The sequence below is a fragment of the Hoplias malabaricus genome, chromosome 17 (genome assembly GCF_029633855.1).
Source record: "Hoplias malabaricus isolate fHopMal1 chromosome 17, fHopMal1.hap1, whole genome shotgun sequence".
NCBI classification, from domain to species: domain Eukaryota; kingdom Metazoa; phylum Chordata; class Actinopteri; order Characiformes; family Erythrinidae; genus Hoplias; species Hoplias malabaricus.
The window spans coordinates 19,699,798-19,707,125 of NC_089816.1; positions in this window are offsets into that span (position 1 = coordinate 19,699,798).

A 7,328-nucleotide genomic window follows, 5' to 3' on the forward strand; every position below is an offset into this window, starting at 1 on the left:
CACTGACCGAGCCTGAGCCCCCTCCGTTAATTGTTTCTCTGTTTTCCTGTTGCTCCTTTGAAGGATTTGAGAAGCTGCCAGTGTTCATGTCAAACCTCCCATTAGATTCCATTCAACATGTACTCTGTCATCCTCCTTTCTCCATCACTCAACACACACACACACACCTACACCCCCCCCCCCCCCCCCCACACACTCTATCAGATTCACACACACACACACACATACACTTACAAGAATACTCGTTTTTATACAGAGTCAGGACACAGGGCTGAGTATACACTGCGCAGAACTTTTGACTTTCTGTTACTTCATTTCAGTCAATATTATAACAGCCTAGATATTTATTTATTTATTTATTTATTTCAGACATTTTTTTTTCATTTTAGCAAGAAAATAAAAGATGTCAGGATCAATAATAAATATCAGATGAACTTACACACAAGAAATCAGATCCCCCAAGATACAGAGTATCAGCCTCACATTTAAAATCACAAAAATATTCAAAATATAATATAGGAATAGCTCTGTATTTATTTAATTCATTCAGTCATTGTCTGTAACCCTTATCCAGATCAGGCGGTGGGTCCGGAGTCTACCCGGAATCACTGGGCGCAAGGCAGGAACACACCCTGGAGGGCGACACACACACACACACACACACACACACGCACACACACACACACACACACACACACACACACACACACCACACACCACACACACCACACTCTTGGAGCTGTAACAGAGACACTACTATTTCTGAGGATTAATCATACATCAGTCACAGGATTAATCAGCAGGGATGGTATTGATGATGTGGATACAGTAGCCCCTGGTGGAGGAGGGGTGTGGGGGTGTGTATGTGGGAGCAAATGAACAGTCGGTGTTGGAAGTGGTCAGTGTAAGGGTCTGAGCCACTTTAGCAAGGGCCACATTCTGATGGCTATAATATTGTGTTCAGTCTCCAAAACACGGCTCTATTGTTCAGTACCGACCCAAAGTGGACTGCATGAGGACGATTGCTGACCTGGTGCCATGGTCATGGATGTCCAAGGCTCACGGAATAGGCGACTTAGTGAAGGGGGTCAAAGTGGGAACCCCCCCACCCCCTCACAGTGAGCTGCACTGACCTGTGTGTTTTGACCCGGTTCTATCAGCTGAGTTAACTCTTTCAGCAGTCTGTGTTCTGACCTGGTTCTTTACTCCCTGCACCATCAGTTCTGTACACACACACAGACACACACACTTTCTCTCTCTCTCTATGTTCAATAACATTGTGTTCTGTGAATCAAATCCAAAGTAATCACCCACAAACTCTTCTCAAAACATGTTGGATAACCCTGAAACACACATACACACGCCCCACACTAATGGGCTTGCACACATACACACACACATCTTTGTGGTTACCTGCTGTTATCTGGGAAAATCGGCTTAGTAAAGTAAGCCATAAATCAGTCAGCCTCCCCCCACCTCGAGCTCTTGGGAGAATCCGCCCAGCCCTGCAGCACTGCAGCCGGGAGATTCCACCTCAGCTACAGGGGGGAGGGAGGGAGCTCAGTGGCCAGGACACAGGTAGGAGAGAGTGGGAGATGGAGAGAGAGAGAGAGAGAGAGAGAGAGAGAGAGAGAGAGAGAGAGAGAGAGAGTGAGAGAGAGAGAGAGAGAGAGAGAGAGAGTATAATGGAATCATGGCATTCATTTTGGCAAAAGATACAAAGAAATAAAGCGACAGATGGGGTGAGTTGAGGAAGAGAGGAATGCCGTAACTCCCTGGGAGATGGTGCAGTCCTCTGGAGAGAGAAAAGAGGAATTTTTATGTGCTGCAGGTGAGAAAGAGGGAGAGAAAGCAAGAGAGAGACAGAGAGAGTGAGAGAGTTAATATAAATAATACAAACAGGAAAAGATGAAGTGATAGAAGTTGAGAGTTATAAAAAGACTAGAAAGAATGACAAGGTGAACGAGAGAGAGACAGAACGGGTGTAGGATGGAGAGATAGGTTAATAAGGGAAACAAAGAAAGAGAGGACAAACTAGGATTAATACCAGAAACAGTGAAACATAGCAGATGGAAAGATAGCAAATGAGACAGAGAGAGAGAGAAAAAGGGGGAAAAGAATGAGCGAAGGGGGAGAAATAAACAATCACTAAATACACAGCTGATGAACTGATGACAGACGGATTGGCAGAGAAGAGCAAGAGAGAGAGAGCATTGGACACTGTTCAGCATATGGCAAAAAGATTGTAGAGAGAGAGAGCATGACACAAAATGAGAACTTAGGGACCAAAATGAGAACTTTTAAAACTAGAACAAATAAAACAGAACAAGAATACATAAACAGGCACACACACACACATACATTCATCCATCCACCCACACACACACATACACACACACACAGAGAGAGAGAGAGAGAGAGAGAGAGAGAGAGAGAGAGAGAGAGAGAGAGAGAGATAGAAAGCACTAATGATTCAGCAGGAGTCGTTCTCAGTGATTCACTGAACCCACACATGATGATCATACACACACATACACACACACACAATGCAGCCTTTGTTGGTAGTGTGTGGTCATCTCCTCAGAGCTGCAGGCGGCTGGACTCTGCATTACGCTCTGAGGCCAGTGTGAGAGTGAGTGTCCGTCTCCTCACAAAAGAGCTCAGCTTTTCCTTCCTCACAGAATCACTCGGCTTCGGACCGCTGCCCCGACTCCCGAACACACCCTCAGGCTTTGTGTTAATGCTTAATCTAATGCTTTAGGCCTTCAGTGCAGCTCCTGAAGGCCTGACCAATGAGAGCGCTCCCTCTGTGAAACCTTCCTCGATACCGCAGAAAAAAATCAGTTGTAGAATTTTACATCACTTGTTTTATATAAAAAATCTCAGAAAGTTAATTAGAGAATTACTACAGTACATTCATTCATTCATCTTCTGTAACCACTTCATCACACACTGAGTTTAAATACAGAGAATAAATAAAGAACGGAAAATCACAGATTTGTTTCTCTTTATTTCACAGGAAGGATCAGGCGTTCTCGTAAAGCCTAGAAAGCCCAGAGGGAACCGCACTGCATTTCACACACATCACTGAAGGCCCTATGTGTATGTGTGTGTGTGTGTTGGGTGTGGTTGCAGTGGGGCTATTAGCATGCAGGTGTGTAGCTTGGAGGGAAGAGGCAAATTCCCACCCGTTCTTTACTTTTACCCCAAACAGTAACTGCAGGAGTGTGAAGGGCCATGGGCCTTAATTTAAAACACAAGTCTGCCATCTGTGTGCGTGTGTGTTTTACCTCACACAGATACTTAATTCTGTATCCTGTTATAATGACTTATGCCATTTGTCATTAACATTAACAGTCGCCCTCTAAAGGTGTCATTAACAAACGTCAAATAAACAACACACCGCTCACAGTCGCCCTCTAAAGGTGTCATTAACAAATATCAAATAAACAACACACTGCTCACAGTCGCCCTCTAAAGGTGTCATTAACAACGTCAAATAAACAACACACCGCTCACAGTCGCCCTCTAAAGGTGTCATTAACAACGTCAAATAAACAACACACCGCTCACAGTCGCCCTCTAAAGGTGTCATTAACAACGTCAAATAAACAACACACCGCTCACAGTCGCCCTCTAAAGGTGTCATTAACAACGTCAAATAAACAACACACCGCTCACAGTCGCCCTCTAAAGGTGTCATTAACAAACATCAAATAAACAACACACCGCTCACAGTCGCCCTCTAAAGGTGTCATTAACAAACATCAAATAAACAACACACTGCTCACAGTCGCCCTCTAAAGGTGTCATTAACAAACATCAAACAACACACCGCTCACAGTCGCCCTCTAAAAGTGTCATTAACAACGTTAAATAAACAACACACTGCTCACAGTCGCCCTCTAAAGGTGTCATTAACAACGTCAAATAAACAACACACCGCTCACAGTCGCCTTCTAAAGGTGTCATTAACAACGTCAAATAAACAACACACCGCTCACAGTCGCCCTCTAAAGGTGTCATTAACAACGTCAAATAAACAACACACCGCTCACAGTCGCCCTCTAAAGGTGTCATTAACAACGTCAAATAAACAACACACCGCTCACAGTCGCCCTCTAAAGGTGTCATTAACAACGTCAAATAAACAACACACCGCTCACAGTCGCCCTCTAAAGGTGTCATTAACAAACATCAAATAAACAACACACCGCTCACAGTCGCCCTCTAAAGGTGTCATTAACAAACATCAAATAAACAACACACTGCTCACAGTCGCCCTCTAAAGGTGTCATTAACAAACATCAAATAAACAAACATCCCCCATTTAAAGATACAATTAAACATTACTCATCATCTCTCACACATCAGTCAGGTGTTATACGTTTTCATAAAACTCATGATTTTTCCATTACCAAGCAAAACGCAGAAATCCTGATACACACTTTCATTGCATCTCAGCTTGATTATTGTAAATCGCTCCTTATAGGTATTTTCAATAAGATTCTGCTGCCAGAATTCTGTCCTATGAAAAGAAATCCTCCCACATATTATCTTGTACTATACCAGCTGCACTGGCTACCTGTCTCTCTTCGTACACAGTTCAAACTTCTATTACTTAAATCTCTGCACAGTCGTGCACCCTCATACTTAACGGAACTCCTTCACCCATACTCTCCTCCCTGCTCACTTAGGTCTTCTGATGGTGGCCTTCTGTACGTTCCTAAATTTAAATGGGTCTCATTAGGTGGTAGATCCTTTAGAGTTTCGGGCCTCAAAATTGTGGAATCACTTACCACAGTCTCTCCATCTTTGTTCCTCACTTTCCTCCTTCAAACCTTTCTCTCAACATTTTCATTCTTTGTTACCTTGATTAATCCTGCATTAGTCATGCATTTGTCTTTATTGATTTCATGGTTTTTTTTTGGAAAATGTCCTTGAGTTTGAGAAAGGTGCTATATAAATTAAAAATATTATTATTATTATTATTAATATTACTACTATTGGATTGGAGACTCAAAAGTGTGTCTGAGTGAATGTGTGTCATCCTGTGAAGGACTGGCACCTCCTCCCTGAACTGGATAAGGCCTGCAGACAATAAATGAATGAATGAATTATTATTATTATAAACGGTTTGTTATTTTCAAGTGTTTGCGTCGACGCAACAAACGATACACACCTTCATTGCATTCTATTCTGTGATGGAAATGGAGGAATGTGTGTGAAAGCTAATACTGTGTGAATGTTTTATTAGGACTGGATCAGCTGAAGTGATCTATTTATTCTACAGTTAATGTAAAAACATGAATATTTCTCATTCTTCTGTAAACATTTTTGAGTTAATGTGAATAGTATTTTTATTGGAGTGTTAAACGGTCACTGTGTGCGTGAGAGAGAGAGAGAGAGAGAGAGAGAGAGTGAGACAGTAGGTGAGTGTGAGGGAAACAGAGAGGCGTGAGAGAGATTGAGGAGAAGGGAACGAGGGATGAGAGGATGTGGTGTTAGATGAAAGAGTGGCCATAAATTTCATTTAGACAGACTAATAAAACTCTCTCTCTCTCTCTCCTCCGAGTCCCCTGCTCTTCCCTCCAGCAACGAGACCTCTCTCACACAAACAGCACTGCCACAGAGCAACGGGTTTAGAGGAGGATTTATTCAAGAGAACTTTACCGAACAAACAAGAAATAAATAAAACATTTAATAAATATTTCAGAATCTTAAACAAAAACATTGAAAAATACAAACATGTCACATTCGTACATGAGAAAAAGTCTTGATCTTTTGTGAATGTACTTCTCTGTTTTATCAAAGTGTAGTACACACAAATACACACACACACAAACACACACATTTGGGTTGCTTTATATAACATGAGGATATTGTCCCACATGTATTATTTAAATGCACTTAAATTTCAAACCCTAAACTTAACCACAGTCTCAGTTTCCAATCTGTTTTAAAGGACACATTCTCAAAAAAAAGAAAAGAAGAGCTTTACTTCCTTTTCCTTAATAAATGAGTTTGATAACAGTCTGTAAACACAGTTTCCAACACACACCATTCATATGGTCCACATAAGTCCAAACACAAAGCTGTAAACATCACAGAAACCTGCGGCAGTGTAGCCACGCCCATTCACGCTGAAGATATAAGGGGTGTTGTAGCCTCGACTGTGTTGCCGAACAGAACAGAGGTCACTTACATTTAGGAGATGAAGTAAAAACGGGAAATGTAAAAATGTCATGTAAATGAGTTACGACTGTTTATGTTACAGGAACCCACCCAGACGTCAGACCGGACCTCGGGGGGAAATGGGACTCGGGCATTTAAAAAAAAAAATTAAACTGAGCTTGTTGCAAAATAAGAACTGTTTTGTTTTGTGGGTTTTTTTTTTTCTTTTTAAATTTGAGATGCTTTTGTCCTGAAAGTGTATGAAAATAAGCACACACACACTTCTGACCATCTCACAATGAGAGTTTCTGGAATGCTGGTTTTCCACTGGTTGTTGTAAAAAAAATGAAGAGACTAGATGATCTGTTAATGCGCCAGTTACCACACACACACACACAAACGTGACAGCATGATGGGAAACCCGCTGGTGAGCTGGTGTGTGTGGGAGTGGAAAGACTGTGGTGATTGCCAGTGACGAGTTGCTGAGTCAGTTAATGAGACAGCACCAGCTTTCTCTCCAGCTTTTTTTCCATCTCTCTACTCTCCCTTTCATCCTTTCTTTCCCATTCACTCGTTCTCCACCACTTCAGACTCAGCGTGATTCACGTCTTCCTCCAAACTGCTGAGTCGCCTCTCGCCCTCAAAGACTGGCCTGTGTCCTTTACTCCAGCTCACATCCTGCGTCTCATCTCCGTCTCAACCAGGCCTTCGGTTTCCCACGTTTTCCACCTTTCCGGCTCGTCCTGGAGAGAACGCACCGCCGCACAGAGACTTCCCCTCACACACAGTACTGCTCAAAAGTTTGGAACCACTTTTCATTTGAGGACATTTAGAAATGGTAATGATTTACTACCACTAACCCTGTCATACCACAACCTTGTATTTTTATATTGGTATTTTCATAAAGGTGGTTCTGATACATTCATGCGATGGTAGCAAAGGATGGTTTGAAAAATAAAAATCTGAAAAACCAAACCCTCAAACTGTGGCTGGATCTTAATTAAGTGGACTTCTCATGCTTCTTTATGCAGTAGATCATTTTAGCTTCATTCTGTCCTCACTGAAGTCTACACACACTTGTAAAGTGTGATCACTGAACTATAAAATACAAAAATGACAATAAAACGTGTCCCCAAGCTTTTAAAATGATTCCA